The sequence below is a fragment of the Phodopus roborovskii genome, unplaced genomic scaffold (assembly GCF_943737965.1).
Source record: "Phodopus roborovskii unplaced genomic scaffold, PHOROB, whole genome shotgun sequence".
NCBI classification, from domain to species: Eukaryota; Metazoa; Chordata; class Mammalia; order Rodentia; family Cricetidae; genus Phodopus; species Phodopus roborovskii.
The window spans coordinates 41,740,824-41,761,105 of record NW_026126433.1 but is presented as its reverse complement, the minus strand read 5'-3'; the positions used below and the strand labels follow the sequence as shown (position 1 = coordinate 41,761,105).

The 20,282-nt window shown below is 49.6% G+C and overlaps 10 non-coding genes across 10 annotated transcripts; 4 read left to right on the top strand and 6 right to left on the bottom strand.

Moving 5' to 3' along the window:
- Positions 1-4,093: 4,093 nt before the first annotated feature.
- On the bottom strand, positions 4,094-4,166 carry Trnav-cac (transfer RNA valine (anticodon CAC)). Its single transcript has one exon. It is a non-coding gene; the product is annotated as a tRNA-Val (tRNA).
- Positions 4,167-5,841: 1,675 nt separating this feature from the next.
- On the bottom strand, positions 5,842-5,913 carry Trnae-cuc (transfer RNA glutamic acid (anticodon CUC)). The gene has a single exon. It is a non-coding gene; the product is annotated as a tRNA-Glu (tRNA).
- A 216-nt stretch (positions 5,914-6,129) lies between these two features.
- Positions 6,130-6,201, bottom strand: Trnag-ucc (transfer RNA glycine (anticodon UCC)). The gene has a single exon. It is a non-coding gene; the product is annotated as a tRNA-Gly (tRNA).
- A 552-nt stretch (positions 6,202-6,753) lies between these two features.
- On the bottom strand, positions 6,754-6,825 carry Trnad-guc (transfer RNA aspartic acid (anticodon GUC)). Its single transcript has one exon. It is a non-coding gene; the product is annotated as a tRNA-Asp (tRNA).
- Positions 6,826-7,303: 478 nt separating this feature from the next.
- Trnal-cag (transfer RNA leucine (anticodon CAG)) lies at positions 7,304-7,386 on the top strand. Its single transcript has one exon. It is a non-coding gene; the product is annotated as a tRNA-Leu (tRNA).
- A 9,491-nt stretch (positions 7,387-16,877) lies between these two features.
- On the bottom strand, positions 16,878-16,948 carry Trnag-gcc (transfer RNA glycine (anticodon GCC)). Its single transcript has one exon. It is a non-coding gene; the product is annotated as a tRNA-Gly (tRNA).
- Positions 16,949-17,710: 762 nt separating this feature from the next.
- Positions 17,711-17,793, bottom strand: Trnal-cag (transfer RNA leucine (anticodon CAG)). The gene has a single exon. It is a non-coding gene; the product is annotated as a tRNA-Leu (tRNA).
- A 485-nt stretch (positions 17,794-18,278) lies between these two features.
- Positions 18,279-18,350, top strand: Trnad-guc (transfer RNA aspartic acid (anticodon GUC)). Its single transcript has one exon. It is a non-coding gene; the product is annotated as a tRNA-Asp (tRNA).
- A 672-nt stretch (positions 18,351-19,022) lies between these two features.
- Positions 19,023-19,094, top strand: Trnag-ucc (transfer RNA glycine (anticodon UCC)). The gene has a single exon. It is a non-coding gene; the product is annotated as a tRNA-Gly (tRNA).
- A 462-nt stretch (positions 19,095-19,556) lies between these two features.
- Trnae-cuc (transfer RNA glutamic acid (anticodon CUC)) lies at positions 19,557-19,628 on the top strand. The gene has a single exon. It is a non-coding gene; the product is annotated as a tRNA-Glu (tRNA).
- Positions 19,629-20,282: the final 654 nt, after the last annotated feature.

Sequence of the window (20,282 nt, the reverse complement as noted above, 5' to 3'; positions counted from 1 at the left end):
TCTCAACCTTCCTAATGCTGCAACCCTAAAATACAGTTATTTCTGGTGTGGTGACCCTGAACCTTAAAATTATATTCTTTGCTACTGCATAATTATACATTTGCTACTGTCAAGAATTGTAATATAAATATCTGATATGCAGGATATCTGATATGGGACCACTGAAAAATGGTCATTTGACAACCAAAGGGGTTGAGACCTATAGGTTGAGAACTGCTGTTTTAAGTGATGCTCCAGTGTAAAAAGAGTTTGTTGACATCAGTGTGCAAATGGCCAGGGTTTGGATCTAGGCCTATCACTTAATAGAATGGGATCACAAGTATGTCTATAACTTTTCCTGATGTGTAATGTTTTGATGATGGTGGTTATCTCCATGATTACAAGGATTTGATGGCACTGTAAATTAGCTTGATGAAAAGTAAATGTGAAATGAACGATTATGATTTCAAAGTTCACATAAGTGAATTAAAGGTTCTAAAAAGTTAGTTGTGATGGTGCACACCTTTAATCCCAGCACGTGGGGTAGGCAGAGGTAGTCAGATCTCAGAGTTCAAGGTCAGCCTGGTCTGCATAGCACAGAGAAATCCTTTCTCAAAAGACAAAAACAAAACAAAAACAAAACAAAGAAACGTGGAAAGTTACTTAATGAGCGATAATCTTCCTAAATTAACTGTTGAACTGTTGAGCCTGGCAGGTGGGGTGTACCATTTCAATCACAACACTCAGGGTAGTGGATTTCTGAGTTCGAGGCCAGCCTGGTCTTCAAGTCTACACGGCTGAAACCTGTTTGGGGTGGGGGTGAGGTCGGGGGAGGTTTAGGCTGCAGTGACAGGAACTCAGTTGGAACCAAAGTACTCATTTCCCTTGTGAGGTTTTGGGGTTCTCCTGGCCACAGCCCGGGCCACAGAGAGAGCTGGAGCTGCCATTTCTCTGCTCCTCCCGCAAATGTGTGGCCCCCGAGAGTCACATCCGGCCCCCACTGTCCAGAAATGAGCTCAGCCCTCACTCCACCAGCCCCCCCCCCACACTTCCTGTGACTCACGCTGGACTACCCGGAAAGCTTAATTGGGACCGTGGGACCGGGCATGAAGGCTGGACTGGCAGGGGGATGAGGCGTGGCAGTCTTGCCCCCCCCCCCCAGGAAGGAAGCTGGGGATGGGCCAAATGGTCTGCAAGGCCCCAGGTCCTTAGTTTGGTCTCGTGCGTTCTAGAAACGCTTTGCAACCCAGGCCACCTCCAAACTTGTCTGGGAAGCCACCACACAGAACATCGCTGTTTTCGGTTGGCTTCCTTTGTAACCAGTTGTTGCAACCGCTAACTTACTTTCTTCCTGTAAGATGAGCCTATCCGCACAAACCAGCCTCAATAAATCTTCCACCTCAGTCTGGGCTCCATGCTATGTGTATTATTACTACATTGTCTGTTAATATAAGAAAACCTCGTAATGGGTACAAAACCAAGTTTATTTAGCTCTCATTTGGAGGCCAAAGGTTCAGTAGCAAGTGCTGCCAAGTGTCAATTCTCTGGCGAGGACCTCATGGTGAGAGAGGAGATAGGCGAAGAGACCAGCTGATCAGGAAGGAAGTCGATCTTAAAACAAACTTAAAACAAACAAACAAAACCCCACAATGACAACAAGAAATCAACTTTATCTCAAGAGCTACATTCATAATGAAAGCAACTGCAATGATCTGGGCACCTTCCAGTAGCACTAGCGCTAGCTCTGTGTGTGTGTGTGTGTGTGTGTGTGTGTGTGTGTGTGTGTGTGTGTGTATGTGTGTGTCTTCGGTGTTCCAACATATGTGCAGGAATTCAGTTGTGATACATAGATTAACTTACTGAGTTTTGCTTGCATGTGTTTGTCTATGCACCAAGCTGGGTGCCTGGTGCCAGAGAAGCCAGGAGAAGGGGTGGAATGAGTTTTGCTGTGAGGGCTGGGGTGCTCTGGAAGAGCAGCCTTTAACCACTGGTCATCTCGCTAACCCATCAGGATTACTTCTTGTTTGTTGCCACCTCAGTGGTAGCAATGGTGGGCAGCAAGCTTCTTTCTAGCACACCAACATTTTGGGTGGGGGTAGGGGTTATACTTCAACCTCATCTAACCCATGATACAACATATTCATGGCTTAAGACATGGATACATTTGGGGAATGTCATTTTGCTTAATACTATGGGTCAAGGTCAGGGTCCCGTTAGAGGTTAGTGATGACAAATTACAGCTCAGTTCTCATCCATCCTGAATGGAACTCAGGGTGATGAGCAAGCTCAGAATGCCAGCACAATGGTGAGCTCTTTCTGATCCCCAGGATGAAGTTTTCTGTGTGTTCTGGAGTGTTTTGCCCTGAAGAAGAGTGGGCCATCACATACTTTGCATTAAATAAATAATTTAAAAGATATATACAAAACAGAAAACAGGTAGCTGAGGCAGGAGTATCACCTTGAGTTCAAGGCCAGTATGGACTACAATGTTCTTCATTCTTCTGTTTTGGATGAGTGAATTTTTAAGTATGTATGGAACAAAAAGTAAAAATTATCCTGATAGAGTAGCATATAACTTAATTCCTACCACTAGGGAGGCAGAAGCAAGCAGATGTCTGTGAATTTAATGACATCCTGATGTACTTAGGGAATTCCAGATTAGTAAGAGCTACATAGTGAAAACTTGTCTTAGGAAGAAAGAAAAGGAGAGAGGGACGGAGGGAGGGAGGGAAGGAGGGAGGGAAAAACTTTATTAAGAGCTCTGCTTGCCTGGTTGCCCTTCCATGGGACTGGGTTCTGTACCCAGCACCTACATGGCAGCTCCAGTGTCTTTAAGTCCAATTTCAGAGGATCCAGTGCCTTCTGGCCTCTGAGGACACTATATTACATGTAGTGTACAAACATATATTCAGGCAAAACACCTATATGCATTAAAAATAAATAAAAGGGATTAGGGAAGTCTTGATGAGGCAGTCAGAGTTCCCAGTCCAAAGTCAGTAGCAGGCTGTGCTCCTGAGTGAGGCTTCCACGGAAAAGAACAAATAGCATGCACCAGCTAGTGACTAGAGATGCTTGCTGAAGCGGCCATGCTGGAGCTCCCAACTGAGAATCCTGGCTTAGTGAGTGCTGGGAATCTGAACTTAGATTTTTCAAGCTTACAAAGCAAGCACTGTATTGACTGCTCTCTCTCTCTAGCCATAGGGATTATTTTTCCATAAACATTATTGTTATTATTTTGAGACAGGGTTTCTCTGTGTAGCCCTGGCTGTCCTGGTTCTCACTCTAGAACTTAGAGGTCTGCCTGCCTGCTTCTGTCTCCTGAGTGCTGGAATTAAAGGCATAGGATACCATCACTCAGCTCCATAAACTTATTTTTCTGCGTATGTTTCTGAAGGACGAAGATGTCAAATCCTCAGGAACCGGAGTTCCAGGGTGGTTGTGACCCACCGAGGTCCTCTGCAAGAGCTCTTGACAGCTGAACTAATTATTTTCATTCTGGCCCTAATTTTTTTTTTTTTGTTTTTTGTTTAATGAAAAGGAAATATATTGTTTCAAACTGATTTAGAATCAAGTACCCTAAGATTCCTCGTGCAAAGAGACTGTGAATAGGGAGAAAGGAAGAATAATTTTCATGTCCAAGAACTGGATGGTGTCATTAAAATAACAAGCAAAACCAAAGGCAGGTGTAAATAATAGAAATGGAAGCGTCTCTGCTGTATAATGATACCACATTATAAAGCAAGATTTAAAAAGAAGTACGGGGAGGGGGTTTGGATCTCAGTACAGGTTATAAACACTGGAGGAAAGGAACATGAAGCAATCCCTGCAGAAGAGACCAGAGCCCTTTCGGGGGCAGAAGTCACAACCGACTACTCGATGCACCGAGCAGCCATTTCTCGCTGCAGAAACAACATCCACCCTAAGCATCACTGCCCTGAGAGGACCCGTTAGTTCATCGCCACCACTCTGCCTTCGCTCGTGTAATTATGACTACGCTGTTCCCATCCTCATAGGACCCCTCGTAGAAGACATGGGATTTCACTGGATCTTTCTGTGGCTTCTTTGGATCCTTCTATTGGAATGAAAAGACAAAAAGTGAAAAACATGAAAACCCTGTTTCCGCCCGGTTTCGAACCGGGGACCTTTCGCGTGTGAGGCGAACGTGATAACCACTACACTACGGAAACTAGCTGGCCTTCGGGTTCTTGTAAGCAAACTACATTTGGGTAGTGACTCTTTCGTTTTTCTGGATCCCGTTCTTAAATTCAACCTAGTCAATCAATTCCTGGAATCTGGCAGTTTCTACTCTGAGGCTAGATGACATTCACTCATGGAGATACGATTGAACCTCCGAAGAAAACTACCAGTAAAATTAAGATTCCAGCCAGGATCCGAGACCATGAGAAGAGCTCTAGACTTCCATAAACACCCAGTTTTCCAGATCCCGAGAATCTCCAAGAATGCCTGGCTGATGAGACTAGGGCACCCCCTGGTGCCCAGCATCTGCTGTGCCCCGGGACTGGAGTCATCAGGCAGGAAGCCACTCTGGTGATTTGGCAGGAAGGACGCACGCTCATGCCCGGAAACAACGAAAATTCACCTTCGTTTGTTCTGAACCTAAATAGAAAGCATTTTCAGGCTTTCCCGTTTCGCTGCTCCTCCTCCTCCTCTCTTCCTCCTCCTTTTATGAGTCAAAATGTTTATTTGTTCATTTTTCGCATTTAAAATGCTCTTCGATAACATTCTTTGCCTTAGTACTTAAGGTCTCCCTTCAACCTAACATACAGGCCCCTCAGAGAATTTTTGAAAGAGATCGAACAGGTTGAACACACAAATTCATCCCTTACAGTCATTCCTAGCACTTTGGAGGGCAAGGCAAGGGTCAACCATCATGAGTTCTAGGCTAGTCCGGGCTAAATATCAAGACTTGTCTACAAAAATTTCTTTTTACTTTACAGTGGATTGGGACTCTCCAGAGAAAGCCACAACTTTATAAATACTTTAGATCAAACCCAGAACCTTTATCAAGCCTTTTATTTTTATACTATTATTATTATTATTTTATGTTTTCCTAATCAGCTACATCTCCAGTCTTCTGCCAGATACTCTGAATCAGAAAAAGTTTTAGCAGCCTGGTCTATGAAGTGAATTCCAGAATAGCCAGAGCTGTTACACAGAGAAATCCTGTCTCGAAAAATAAAACGTTAAAAGAAAAGAAAGAAAAAGAAAAGGTTTTAGTAGTGGTTGTAATTGTCTCTGGCTTTTAAGAGTCCCAAAGCCATTCGTCCGCCATCTGGAGTTCTCGTCTACTATGGAAAATGCCACAAAGACTTCTGAGATTCTAGACGTAGTTCCCGCCAGTTACGCAGAAGTTCCTGATTAGAGACACTGAAGATGTCACACCGGATCGGGTGAAGTGCTCAAATAATGAAATGATCGTGGAAAATGTCCGTCCTGGACATCTGTGTACGGTTACCACACGCTATGTTTTCACGCTCTGTATTACAATCACCGAGATCCCCCGGAGTTTTGCAAAAGCTAGAGTTACTTAGTCTGAGTTCAAGAATCAAGAGCACAGAAAATTCAAATCAGCAATCGGCCTGTCCAAGGAGGCTTTAGGTGGAAGCATCCAAGATGACGCGAAAGCTCATCAGGAACAGGTGAGGAGCTCTAGGGTTCTTTCAAATCCAAGAGATGGAGTAATGCTGTGCTCTCTGAGTGGTGTGGTGGCGGCGGTGTGTCGACTGGGCAACATAAGGAAGCAGAAACACAGATGTGTAATTCTAAATTTCGGAGCTTCGGAAAGAGCAGGAACCATATAATCTGTGAGGGAAAGTGACTTAAATGCTAAAAACAGACCACTTCCCTGACCGGGAATCGAACCCGGGCCGCGGCGGTGAGAGCGCCGAATCCTAACCACTAGACCACCAGGGAGTGACAACAACAATCTTCCCTAAAGAGACCCTAGCGGGAATAGAGGTTCATTTCCACAAATGAATTCGGTTGTCTGACCGCCAGCCACAAGCACGCACTGACAGTTCTACCGCTCCCCACACTCTCAAAACATCTTGCGCCTACTTCGGTAGGTCGCGCAGTCTCGGGACAAAATGAGAAGTGCCACACTAGGAAAAAAAAAAAAAATAGGAAGGATGCGTTGGCCGGGAATCGAACCCGGGTCAACTGCTTGGAAGGCAGCTATGCTCACCACTATACCACCAACGCACCGATGCCGAAGAGTCACGCACATGATGCTGGGGACTGCAGCAGACACCGGACACCGGCGCCGTCGCGATCGCCCGCCTGACGACTGACTCCCAGCGCCCGCCCCACGACGGGGCCTCAACCCCAAAGCCAAGGCCAAGGCCAACCCCAACCCCAACCCCAACCGGGTTCGGCCGCCGCGCGCCGTCCCACGCGCGCCTCCGGCACGCACACAGCCTGCCTGGCGTGTGCGGCGCTCTCGCCTCCTGACCGCAGTCACCCAGCGCGCCAGGCCGGGCCAGGTGACGCCACGAGGGCCACGAGGGCCACAGGGACCAGGGAGCACCCGGGACCGCTGCGAGCCGGCAGGTCACCACCCGGACCCGCCTGGCACGGACCTCTGCGCTCCGCCGCGCGAGTCGCTAGCCACAGGCGCGTTCCCAGGTGTCAGAGCGCTGGGCTAGGTGGCCAGCAGGGGACCCTAGGGCCAGCCCAGCACTGTGCTTTGTCTCGGAGTCCGGGCGAGGGCATAGACGCCTGAGCCCCACATCGGGCTCAAAAAGGATGCCATGTCTCCCCGTCGGGGAATCGAACCCCGGTCTCCCGCGTGACAGGCGGGGATACTCACCACTATACTAACGAGGACGACGAATGAATAAGTGACGGGTATGATGATGCCAATGGGACGCCCGTCCCTTTCCGATACGACCCTAGCCAGGCCCTCTAGCCCCCGTCCGATCCGACACCGACCTCTTCTCCCAACCCAAAAGTCTCCGAGACGCCCCTCGCAACAGGACCCGAACACGCGGGCAACCACCCCGTCACCCAATAATTTCCCCCTTGCCTCTCCGAAGAGGCGCCGGCTGGCATGCATGCATTGTTGCTGCGCTGATTACTACGCCGAAGATGGTGGGACGCGGCCCGGCTGGGAAAAGACTAGACATCCGGGGACTTGGAGCTTCGTGGCCACCCGAGTAGAATGCGGTTGCTTCTTTTCTGTGGAGTGGTTCGCAGCTTCGGTCTGGAATCCAGATGTCCCTGCGCCCCGATTCAATTCTTAAAAGATGAGCGAGTGGGTCTCAATTGTCTCTGCCAAAAATGTTACTGCATTACCTTGTGATTAGTCAGGATGGCCGAGCGGTCTAAGGCGCTGCGTTCAGGTCGCAGTCTCCCCTGGAGGCGTGGGTTCGAATCCCACTCCTGACAGTTGAGTTTTCTTTACTTGGATTGCCATTCTTATCCTGTATTTGTTGCTTTTGGGTATCTTTTCTCTTCCTGTCTAGACATATATATCAAAGTTTATATGCACCAAATCTAGCTCTCCTCACTCCCTGTCCCCTCACCTCAGTCTCTCTTCTTTTTCTTGTGAATGCTAGGCAAGCGGTGTCATTGAGGTTCACTCCCAAGTCCTTTTTCTCAAGCATTACTTCACTGTTGCTTTAAGGGTTGTCAGGGTTACTTCTCACCCTCACTGTAAGTTAAGGTGTTTGATTTTTCAACCATCGCTAAAAGAACATAACACTTCGTGCTGAACCTTTTTCAAAGACCTTTACAATTTTATTTCCACATTTGGTACAGTGCTTTATTCAGATCATCTAATTAAATGGTTAGAATGGGCCCTTCTTCAAGATAGCTATCCAGTGTTTCCACCTTTATTTGGCATATAGTACTATTTTTTTTTTCCTTACTGGTCTCTTATACTAGTCTTTACGCACTAAATATCTGATTTTGTACTTAATTCTGAACTTTATTCATGCTTGGCTTTTTGTGTTTGTGTGTTTTTTGTCCAAGGTTGTGCCTAGGGCTTGGGAATGCTGGACAAGGGCCTTAGAAGTTAGCTACAAACCCTGCTCTATTCAGATTTTTGAGATAGCTTCACATGGAGTTGTCCAGATTGGCTCCAAACTATGTTGCAAAGGCTGGCTTCACACTTAAGATCCCCCTGCCTGGTCTCCAGTTTTCAAGAACTCAGATTGAAGTTGCTTCAACTCTTCCTTGTTCCCTTCCTTTGTTTCCCACCACTCCCTTTTTTCCCTTTTACTACTATAGTAGTACTCCCCTACTCCTGCCCCAGGGTTTCTCTGTGTAGCTTTGGAGCCTATGTGGAACTTGCTTTTTAGACCAGACTGGCATTGAACTCTCAGAGATCCACTTGCCTCTGTGTATCAGCACCACCCGGATTGCGTGTGTTCTCTCTCTCTCTCTCTCTCTCTCTCTCTCTCTCTCTCTCTCTCTCTTATGTGTGAGTGTATGAGCACCATGTTGAATTCAGTGTCTACAGAGGCCTGAAGAGGAAATCCAAACTCCTAGGCCAGAGGAACAAACAACAGCTGTGAGCTGCCCTATGGATTCTGGGAACCACACCTGAGTCCTTCTAGAAGTCTATAAGATGTGGCTGGGTTGACCTTGATATTGCTGGCTAGTGGAATATGGGCTTGAACCCATTTCTTCTGTCTCTACTCCCAAGTACTTAGATTACAGGCCTGCATCACCACACCTGGCTTACTTGTTATTGCTGTTGGTAGCATAATCATTATTAGGGATGTGTGCTATGTGCACTTGTGGAGGTCAGGGGAAACACTGTGGAGTCAGGGGTGGCTAGTATTTCCTGAAAGTGTTTTTCCCAAGAGCAAACCAAGGGAGTGACAAGGCTTCTTTCTGTACAAGTTAGGTTGAGTGTGAAGAGAATAGTCAATGGGAGAGAAGCCGTTTGAAACTTGGAATGTAAAGCATAGCTTTGCCCTCAAATGGAGTAAGAAGTGGTTTGTTCTGAGCTAAATATGAATGGCTGTGGCCTGGGAGCGTGCATTCACTTTGCCCCAAATAACATGTTTCAATGTGGAAGCTGTTACATGAATTTTTATAGTCACAAAACAAAACCATTAGCCACAGTATATTTTAAATGTACTGCTGCAAACACAGGCAGGGAAAGGCAAAGTGGGAAAACCTCTATGACAGGTTTTGAGTGTTATGGGAAGACATTCTCGGTATATGGGTGAGAAGCTAGTGATGTATGGAGGATTTCACTCGATGGTGTAGCGATGGTCTTAGTTTCAGGGGTGGGGTGGAAGAAAGACACTTTAGGCTGCTTGCACTGCTTTAGTAGGGAATCAGCCTCTAATCACTGACTACCTAGGAGCTTTGCAGCAGCCCCTTATTGTTACGTGAAAGGCACTTTCAACAAGTCAATTCCCACATACCAAAACCTCTTAGTTAATCTAGGAGCTGTCTCAAGGAGCCATTACCTAAGCAATTCTCAGTCACAGGAGACTCTGCAATTCCTTCAGGAAAAGCAACTTCATAAACCTCAGATAACAGTTACTATTCACAAACTTACTTTAGAGCTTAGGCACCACCACTGCAGGATTCAGGCCATACAAATGGCTCTGTTGAATCTCTCACTGCAATGGTGAAAATGATGGCAGGTAAGGGTTCACAGGTGAACAAAGAATGGCTACTAAGGAGACCTGAGTTGAGCAAAGTAATTTGGTTCTGAGCCGGCAACATTCCAACATTGCATCTCCCTATGACCATGAATGAAGCAATCAGTTAATCAGCCCTGTAGAATCTTCAGCTAATCCCCTCTACTTCTCCCCAAAGAGAACTTGAGTCTATAGCGTTGAATATGAACAGTTTCAGTGTTCTTTAAATTAGAGAACACACATAGCATATCTCTGCATGTATTAGGGTCATTGTTTAATTCCCAAGCTTGCTTGCTTTCTTTCTTTTTCTTTTTCTTTCTTTCTTTTTTTTTTTTTTTTTTTTTTTTTTTTTTTTTTTTTTTTGTTTGTTTGTTATTGATATTTGGGCTTCTCTCTCTGAAATACTTAAACTAGCAAAGAAATGAAATGGAGCCCAAATAATTGAAATGAAGGGCAATCTGACCCACAAAGCTGACCAAGGCCACTGTCTGTGACTTAGCTCCTGGAATTTGCTAACCACCAGCCCTGAGATAGCAGGATACCAAGAATTCACATTGCCCCTCCTTTCAGTGAGTCAGCAGGTAGTAAATAGGGTCCTTAAGAAACAAGGAGATAGCTGCAACTCCGGTTTGCCCAGACAAGATTAATTAGCACACCCGGAGGCCCTAAGATCCGCTGACTGTAACAGCGAGACCATCCAGCCTCAAAGGGTCATGTACTTAATGGACAGAGGGTCACACTCCCTCCCTAAGCTTGTGGGGTTTGCCTTTAAAAACACCTGTGCCTCTCTAGCCTGCATGCTGAGGGAGCCCGTTTGCACAAATGTGTCCTGTTCATTAAAGCCTCTTGAATGTTGCAGCAACTGGACTGGACATTGAGTTCTTGGGGGTGCCGACCGAAACTGGAAGACTCCTCATTCTGAGGGTCTTACATTTTCTTCCCTCCCTCCTCCTTCTGTTTAAGACAAGGTTTAGCCATGTATCTTTGGCTGGTCTCAAACTAGAAATACTCCTGTCATAGTTTTCTTAGTGCTTGTATTCAAGAGATGTGTCAACATGCCCTGTGGGTTTTTTTTTTTTTTTTGGATTTTTCAAGTCAGAGTTTCACTGTGTTAGCTTAGGCTGGCCTTGAACTCAAAAGATCAGCTTGCCTCTGCCTCCCCGGTACTGGGATTAAAGGCATGTATTACCATCACTGGACTACTTTCTCTCTCTCTTTTGACATAGGCTTTCACTATGTAATTCTGGTTATCCTGGAACTCATCATGTAGACCAGGCTAGCCTCAAACTCAAAAAGATCCGCCTGTCTCTGCCTCCTCAGTGCTGGGATTAAAGGTGTGAGCCACCATGCCTGGCTTTGTTTTTTATTGTTGCTGGTTTGCTGATATTTTTTTTAACAGAAGTTTTTTGTTGTTGTTGTTTTTGTGAGTGTGTGTGTGTGACTGATGGACCTCAAGTCTTCTGGAGAGCAGCCACTGAGCCCCATGAAATAGTTTTAAAAAGCAATGAAGGAGCCTTTCACGACCTGGTTTGTGAGACTATGAAATGTGGAGGCACATGGGATTAGTTCTGAATGCTGACGAGGGAAAATCAAAAAAAGCCTGAGTAATATAAACTACTGTTAACCCTGAAATTTGCCAGAGAAAAACCAGTTACACCATCTGGCCAAATTAAAGCAGCAAACTTTTATTAAAATATCAAATACTAATCAAGATGGAATTTGATCAGAACCGTATCTGGAAACTTTCCAGCTATGTGGCTGTGAGGCACCATTTTTGTTGGGATGTTATGTACAAAACCCATAAGGCTGCCATACTTTCCCATGAGGCTTTGCTGTTATTGTCCAAGAACTACAATTCCCAGAATCCCAGGATATTACCTGGTTCTTGGGCAGTTGGTATCCATAGGTTAACTTAGTGTATAACTTAGAATTACTTCTCTCAGTGTTTCAGGAGTTTATCTGGTCTTTTGGCAGTGGGGCTTACAAAGTTGCCGTTACAGTCAAAAATTTCCCCTGAAGTTGTATCCTGGGTCAAACTCTTGACTTCGTTTACATTTGGATCTAATAACCATCAGCTTAATGGCACCCAAACAGGAATTATCATTTAGTTATAGTAACGATGTTGTAAGAGCCAACAGTAATTAATAGAGAACAGAAAGGCCAAAGGATTTACAATGGATAATGTCTTTTTGTTCTGCATAAAGCAGGCCAAGTGTCCTACCATATTGTAGAACTACTTTAAGTAATATATCTACCTGTTGATAAATCTGAGCCCATTTTCCTGGTGTGTTAATTAGCATTATAGATAGCTGTTGCTGTACGTGGACTTTTCTTTCCTGCTTGCCAGTTCTCAAATAATCAACATGGAGACTTAATATTAATTATAAATTATTGGCCAATCCTTCAGGCTACTTCAGGTTACTAGCTAATTCTTGCATTTTAAATTAACCTATGTTTCTTATCTACACTTTGCTACATGGCTTGGTATCTTTTTGCAGTATGGCATGCGTCTGCCATACTGAGTTTAGATTCAGCCCTTCTTCCCAGCAGCCCCCTAGTCTGTCTCTCACGTTCAACATTTTCCTGCCCAGCTACAGGCCAGTCAGTTCTTTATAACCAATGAGAATAATACATATTCACAGTGTACAGAGGATCATTCCATAGCGTGTTATTTTTTTGTCGCTTAGCAGCCCCATATGAATCTACTGATATTTTTACTATCATCTCTGTCCCGCTGCCCAGCAGTGAGCACCCCCACTGCTCAGATCGAGGTCTGGTGGGATTTCTGGTCCTAGAAACTGCTTGGCTTCTGCCAACAATATAGGTTTTTAACTAAATCTGTATCTTTCTATTCCCTAATAAAGACTCTCGAGTCAGATGTTGGGGTGACGAAGTGTTAGATCAGAGAAGCCGCGGGGCAAACCGCTGACCTTTATTTTAGGCCAGAGTACAGCAAGAGAAGCGTCTCTCCAGCGGCCGGGAACCAAGCGGAGCGGAGCGTGGGACCCGGCGCCCGGTCTCGTGCATCCCCGCCGGTGGGCGCGCTGCCGAGCCGATGCTAACTTTGGGTCCCTTCTTGGAACAGGAAGAAGAGCGTTCTCTGCTTTTCAGAAGGACGGAGAAGCTAAAGAGAATCGATGTAAATAAGCTGAACTCGCTCTGACCCCGTTCCTCTCGAGACATCACTACTTCACCCTGTGAGGAGCGTGAAGAGCTAGACCAGTCACGATTAATGTGACCAGCTTGTTTTCCTTCACAAGTCTAGCTGTGAAGAGGCTTCTAGGGTGGAAACTGGATAACAAAGAAGAAAAATGGACAGAGAAAGCTGCGGCCGCTTTGGTGAAAAAATTGAAGAAAAAGAAGAGGGCCATGGAAGAGCTGGAGAAGGCCCTGAGCTGCCCGGTGCAGCCAAGTAACTGTGTCACCATTCCCCGCTCCCTGGGTGGCAGGCTGCAGGTGTCCCACCGGAAGGGATTGCCTCATTTATTGCCGAGTGTGGCGCTGGCCGGACCTCCAGAGCCACCATCAACTGAAGCCTCTGGAGTGCTGTGAGTTCCCTTTCGGTTCCAAGCTGAAGGAGGTCTGCATCAACTCTTATCACCAAAAGCGTGTGGAAAGTCCTGTCCTTCCTCTGGTGCTGGCTCCCAGGCACAGTGAGTAAAACCCTCAGCACAGCCTTCTGGCGCAGTTCTGCAACCTGAGACAGAATGAGCCTCACAAGCCACTGAATGCCACGTTTCTAGATTCCTTCTGGTAGCCTAGCAGCCACCCGTTTCCCCACTCAGCAGCTACCCCAACTCCCCAGGCGGTGGCAGCAGCACTTACCCTCGCCCACCAGCTTAGACCCAGGCAAGCCCTTTCCAGATGCCAGCTGACACACCCCTACCTGCTTACCTGCCTCCTGAAGACCCCATGGCCCAGGATGGCTCTCCGTCGATAGACAGGAATATGATGGCACCTTCGCTCCCCTCAGAAATCAACAGAGGAGATGTTCAAGCTGTTGCTTATGAGGAACAAAAACACTGGCGCTCTATTGTGTACTTACTATGAGTTCAACAACCGCGTGGGCCAAGCGTTCCACGCCTCCTCCACAAGTGTGTTGGTGGACAGTTTCACCAATTCTTCCAACAATAAGAACCGCTTCTGCCCTGGGCTGCTCTACAACGTTAACCGGAACTCCACAATTGAAAACACTAGACGACATATTGGAAAAGGAGCCCACCTTTACTGCGTTGGAGGAGAGGTGTATGCCGAATGCCTGAGCGACAGCAGCATCTTTGATCAGAGTTGGAAATGCAACTATCATCATGGGTTTCATCCCACTATTGTCTGCAAGATCCCCAGTGGGTGTAGCTTGAAAACATTCAACGATCAAAAGTTTGTTCAGCTCCTGGCACAGTCTGTGAACCATGGTTTTGAGACCGTGTATGAACTCACCAAAATATGCACTATTCGAATGAATTTCGTGAAGTGTTGGGGAGCCGAGTACCACAGACATGATGTTACTAGCACCAGCTGCATGGCCCTCTCCAGTGGCCGGATAAAGTTCTTACCACAATCCTATTTCCTCAGTGTCTTAAAGGGCCTAGGTCTTCTGTCTCTTGCAAACTGTTGAGCCTTGCATGTGCTTGAAGGATGGATGTGTCAGACGGGTAAAGACCTGACAAAGGAGCCTTGATATTACTTGACCTCTGTGACCAATATGGGTGCCCATAAAGATGGCTGCACTCCATCTTGGCACAAGGGCAGAGAGTTCAAAGCTGTCAGCAAGCCACAAGACCTAAAGGTCAAAGGTGTGGCTACAGAAGGATGTTTGGCCGTCTTATTCTAAATAACAACAGACCTGAATCAAGGCTAGGGAACAAAAAGTTGGAGCTAAGGTGTGGTTACTGAACCCTTAGAATAAGTGAGGAAGAAAATTCTGTTTGCTTCCTATACATGATACTGTGATGCTGTATACTCTTTGGATAAGGTATATAAGAGTGGTGAAAAATAAACTCATGGCATTTGAGTATTAACTGATCTGCCCTCCTGACTTTTATTCTGTGTCTCTGTCTTTTCTTTAACGTCTATAGGTAGCCTTTCCCTCATCCACACTCCCTCACTCAGGTATGGACTGGGCCACTCAGCCGGTTCCCATTGCAGCCCCACAAACACAGCTCCCGACAGACCAACTGTTGGTTTTACATTGTGATATTCTGTTGTATGATCAACTAAAATGCTGGCTTTTAGCAGGGTTTTTGTGTATAGTTTAAAAAGAAATGGCCAAGCCAGGGACAAATTATCTATTAGAAGAAAGAGGAGGAGGAGGAAGAGGTGGAGGAAGAGAAAGAAGGAGGATCCTGAGCAGTCCTTTTGTTCAAAGTGTTTGGCAAAATGTCACGGTAATAGTCTTTGAAGTATACTCTTCATCAGGTTCCAAACCCACATCAAATCATCTTCTCATGGGCTTTCATAATGCTTTAAACTATTTGTTTAGAAATGAATGGGGTTTTTGTTTGTTTTTGAAGGTTAATCTCTATGACATACACAGTACTCTTTCTAAAGCCGTATGCTAACTGTAGTGCTGTCCCAATGGTGTCAGGCTTATGCTCTTTGCTAAATATGTATATACAAAATATTTGGAGGTTATGAATAGTCTAAATGGCTAGTGGCTCTAGAAGGTATTTGTGGGGGGGTGGGAGGGGGAGGAAATGACAACAGAAAATGTAGACTATACTGTACACTTCAGTTTGCTGCCTTAAATGAACAAGCTGGTGTCTGAATTTGCTGTATTTCAGTTTTATAGTTTTATCTGACTTTTTTCATTTCTCTTCTTCTGTCTCATCTGCTCTATAAGGCAGTTAAGCAGCTGGTTAATTCCTGTAACTGTGAGAGCAAATGAATAATTCCTTTTATTTACAAAGTAACTGGCATTGTTTTCCAATGCCCAGTATATGGAAGGCTTGAATTTAATGAGCAGTTTTTACGGAGTTTACAGTACAGACATAGGCTTTAATCTTTAAACGAATTGTTTGCCAAACCTAGTAACTGTGTGCATTATTCACAAGTTTAAAGAAGATCCCTGTTGAAGTTCATTTCAAACATTTTTGTTTTGTTTTGCTATAAACTGTTTGGTTTTATTTTTCTGTTAATTTTTTCTATTCTCCTCTGAGCTTATATATTGAGAACCTGTATTCCAACACTAGCAAATTTTCTCTAATGGGAAATTTTCAATAAACCTGTCATTATAATTTCCATTGATGAGGAAGAGAGAGAGAGAGAGAGAGAGAGAGAGAGAGAGAGAGAGAGAGAAAAGCATCTCTCCACTCATCCTAAACCAAAAGATCACAAATCCCTAAGTCCCTGCATACTTCTTCCTGGGTATGACTGACTCTATTTATATTCCTGACTCCTCTGTCCTCTGTCCTCTCTAAGACTAATTCCTGTCTTCTAGTTTCTGGCTCTCCCTTTCCTAATCTAAAGTTAACACAGTCTAAGAGATTAACACTGCAATGAAATATCCTGAAAATTTCCCCTTATATAAAAAATGAAAGTTTTAAGCCTACACAGGAAAATTACACAGTAGGACCATCAACCAGGTAAGATTGCAACGGACATTTGTATTTGACAAATATGGAAAACACAAACTATATAATCTTGTAAAGTCCGAAGATTTATACCTACCACTTTCTATAGATCCATCAATCGATCAATTCTGTCTCCTGTACAGGATACCGAACACACCTGGCTCACATGGAGCTGAAAATTCCAAGAGATGGGAAGCTCTCAGAGGTCTAGACAAGTCATAGGCAATGAGATATGGGAAAGGAGGCACTGGAGGAACCCTCGTCAACACCCGGATTGTTCCTGCCCAAAGGAGGAACACAAAAGAGGATGGGGTGGACCCCATCCAAGAGAGGTCCACCAAGTCTCCATTCTGAGTGAGACACACACACACACACACACACACACACACACACACACACGGAGAGAGAGACACACACACACACAGAGCAGAGACACACAGAGTAAGAACTTCAGCCAGACAAGCTGAATGGGAACAGAAAAAAATTGACAAAGGAAAGTCTAGAAGTATGGGAGATGGATTCGCGATTAGAGAGAAATGTAGGGGATTAGATAGGACAATATGAGAGCTTGAGCAAGAGAAAGCAGGTAAAGTCCATTGAATGAGACAGGACTAAGCAATGGCACTGGCCAGGAGAAGACATTATAGCACTGCTGGCCTTGGTCACTGACCACGTGAGCCTCAGGACTAAAATAAGCAATGAATTCTGCATGAGGCGGGAATCGAACCCGGGCCTCCCGCGTGGCAGGCGAGAATTCTACCACTGAACCACCCATGCCATGGCCAACGTGCTCCCCTGACGCCTGTCACAGCCTGTGCTCGCCCTCAGTCCCACCTCCAGCTAGCTCCCCTTTCCCTGGCACCTGACAGGTACCTGCTGGGCCCCGCGGGGCTCCGTGCACCCGGCAGGGGAGCGCCAGGGCCACGGACAGCAGAGTCCCAGTCCCCCCCCCCCCCGTGCCCACACGGAGGCTGGGCCAGTCTGCGGGGGGAGCGCGCCTCTCCCGGACGCCTAGGCCACGAGTCCAGGCAGCCCCTACGGGCGAGCCGGCGGCCGGGCGGCTGTGCGTGCGCCCAGCGTCTGCCAGGAGTGCGCAGGGAATGGCCGACCGCGCAGAGGAGAAGCCTCGACGCTCACTGCGCGACAGCACGGGCGCCGTGGGCGCCTCCCGCAGGAGTCGGTGGGAACGCAATGGGCAAGCGAGAGATGGTGGGCGCGAGGGCTGGGCGAACCGGTCCCGGCGTCGGGCCGGGGTGGACGAGGTGCTCTTTTCCCCCGAAGGCGCTGGCAGCGGGCGGGCGGGCGGGCTGCTCGGGGCGGCCCGCCTCCTGCCTGCACCCTCCCGCGCGCGCCAGCCGCTCCCCTCCAGCAGTAGCTGGTGGGTGCGGAGAGGAGGGCGCTCCTGCGGGCACAGGTGTGACGCGTCAGGGATGGGCTGCTATGCGGGAGCGACTTGGAGTGGCGGCGCTGGACAGACAGGTTCTGGAAGGAGGCGGGAGACGCGGTCTCTCGGGCTGCGGGTGTCCAAAAAGGTGAAGCTGTCTGGAGTGGGATTCGAACCCACGCCTCCAGGGGAGACTGCGACCTGAACGCAGCGCCTTAGACCGCTCGGCCATCCTGACGGCGGGTGTGGGCGCGAGGCCGCTCGCCTGGCTGGCACCCGGAGCGCCCGCGCGCGCGCGCACACACACACGCGCGAGCCCAGCCCACCGGGCGCGACGGGGCACCCGGGCTCGTGTGCGGATCTGGGCGCTCAAGCCGCGGGCCTCGCCCCGACGTCGAGACGCTCGTAGGCGCCCAAGCCGCTCGGGGTCCCGGACCGGCTCCCCGCACCTGCGCCCCACCCGACGCGGGGCCGGCCGTGTGTGGCGCGCTCGGGCTGTCCTGCTGAGCCCGGCTCCGCAGCGGGGCGGGGCGGGGCGGGATCGGGACCTGGCGACGCGGCGGTCGCAGCGGGCTGAGCGTCCGGGTCCTCCTGTGGCGAGCGGCGTTCTGGCCGCGAGACGGTGGCTTTGGGGTTGGGTGCGGAGGTCGGCGTTGGATCGGACGGAGGCCGCCAGAGGGACCGGCGTCGGCGTCCCGTTAGTCGTGGTCGTGGCCGTCGTCGTCCTCGTTAGTATAGTGGTGAGTATCCCCGCCTGTCACGCGGGAGACCGGGGTTCGATTCCCCGACGGGGAGACACGGCATCCTTTTTGAGCCAGATGGGCGGCCCCGGGGACGCTGGCCCCCGACCCCAACTCGGGCGCGACGGGATCCAAGAGCCGGGCTCCGGCCGCCCGCTGCCAGGCATGCCCACCCGCCACCGGGCCCTCGGGTCCCTCGCCGGTCACCTGGCCCGGCGCTCTGCCTGTAGCCTGGGCACGCGCCGCCCTCGCGACGAAGCGGCGGCGGCGTGCGACTCGCGCGGCCGGAGCGCGGAGCGCGGAGCGCGGAGCGCAGAGGTCCGTGCCAGGCGGGTCCGGGTGGTGAGCTGCCGGCTCGCAGCGGTCCCGGGTGCTCCCTGGTCCCTGTGGCCCTCGTGACCCTCGTGGCGTCACCTGGCCCGGCCTGGCGCGCAGGGTGACTGCGGTCAGGAGGCGAGAGCGCCGCACACGCCAGGCAGGCTGTGTGCGTGCGGGGAGGCGCGCGTGGGACGGCGCGCGGCGGCCGAACCCGGTTGGGGTTGGGGTTGGGGTTGGGGTTGGCGCTGGCCTTGGCCTTGGCCTTGGGCTTGAGGCCCCGTCGTGGGGCGGGCGGGCGCGGGGAGTCAGTTGTCAGGCGGGCGATCGCGACGGCGCCTGTGTCCGGTGTCCGGTGTCCGCCGTCTGCTGGCAGTCCCCGGCGTCGTGTGCGTGGCTCCCCGGCGGTAGGGCGTTGGTGGTATAGTGGTGAGCATAGCTGCCTTCCAAGCAGTTGACCCGGGTTCGATTCCCGGCCAACGCAAGCCGTGCCCCTTTTGCCAAGGTCCAGGGCCCAGAGTGGCCAGTCTGGCACCTCCCTCTCTCCCTCTCTCTCTCTCTCTCTCTCTCCCCGCTTGTCGCGGAGACCGCGCGACCTACCTAGCTACCTCCCGCCCTCCCTCCTGCCCCAAAGAAGGAGGCGCTAGACGTTTTGAGGCTGTGGCGAGCGAGCGGGAGGAGAACTGCGTCTAATCCGGGAGGGAGGTGGCTCCCACCCTGCCGGCGAAGCGGCAGAGGCCACCGGGCGCCGGACGCCGCACGCCGGGCATGGCAGGGACGGACGCAGGCGGCGAGCGAGCGCCGAACGGCAGCCGCGTAATGCCGGGCGACGGTGTGTAGCAGGCGGGCCGGGCGGCCGCTAGTCTGGCTGTGGCACTGGCTGCGAGGCTGGCTGTGCGTCTGTGTCCGGGAGGCGAGAGTCGGGACCGTCGGGTGCGGGCGACGCTCCCTGGTGGTCTAGTGGTTAGGATTCGGCGCTCTCACCGCCGCGGCCCGGGTTCGATTCCCGGTCAGGGAAGCACTCTACTCTCTTGTTCCTCTCTGCACCATAACCTCCCTCCTCTCTCTTGCCAACCTCCTTGGCCTCGCCGCCTCTCCCTCCCTTTTGCCCAAGAGCGCGTGAGGCCGCTTGCCCCTGTTGCTCTGACACACACACACACACACACACACACACACACACACACACACGGTCATCCCCAAGATGAGCCTCCTCTCTGCTCACTCCAACCTTTTCCTAGCTTCCCACACCCGCCCACCCACACCGACTCTGCACCTGTCCAGCTCAGCCTAGCCGCCCGCATCCCATCCAGCCCAGCTCACACACCGCCACCATCACGCGGCCGCACACGCTTCCGAGCCACTCACGGAGCCCACCGAGTCTCCACCTGACTCCCACGCCTGCGCTTAGGTCTGGAAGAAACCCTCTAGCTGGAGGGCCCCACCTGTCCAAGCTTCCCTACCTGTCCCACCTGCCTCATCTGGATCACCTGTATCACAAGCTCCCTGTGACCTCTGCCCTGCTCTTCACAACTCAACCGCCACTTCCAATAAGTGTAGCGGTTTTTTTTTCCATTATACTTTTGTGTGTGTTTGGGGGGGGGTTATGTGTTTGCGTGCGTGTGTGCGTGCGTGCGTGCGTGCGTGCGTGTGTGTGTGTGCGCGCGCGCCTCTT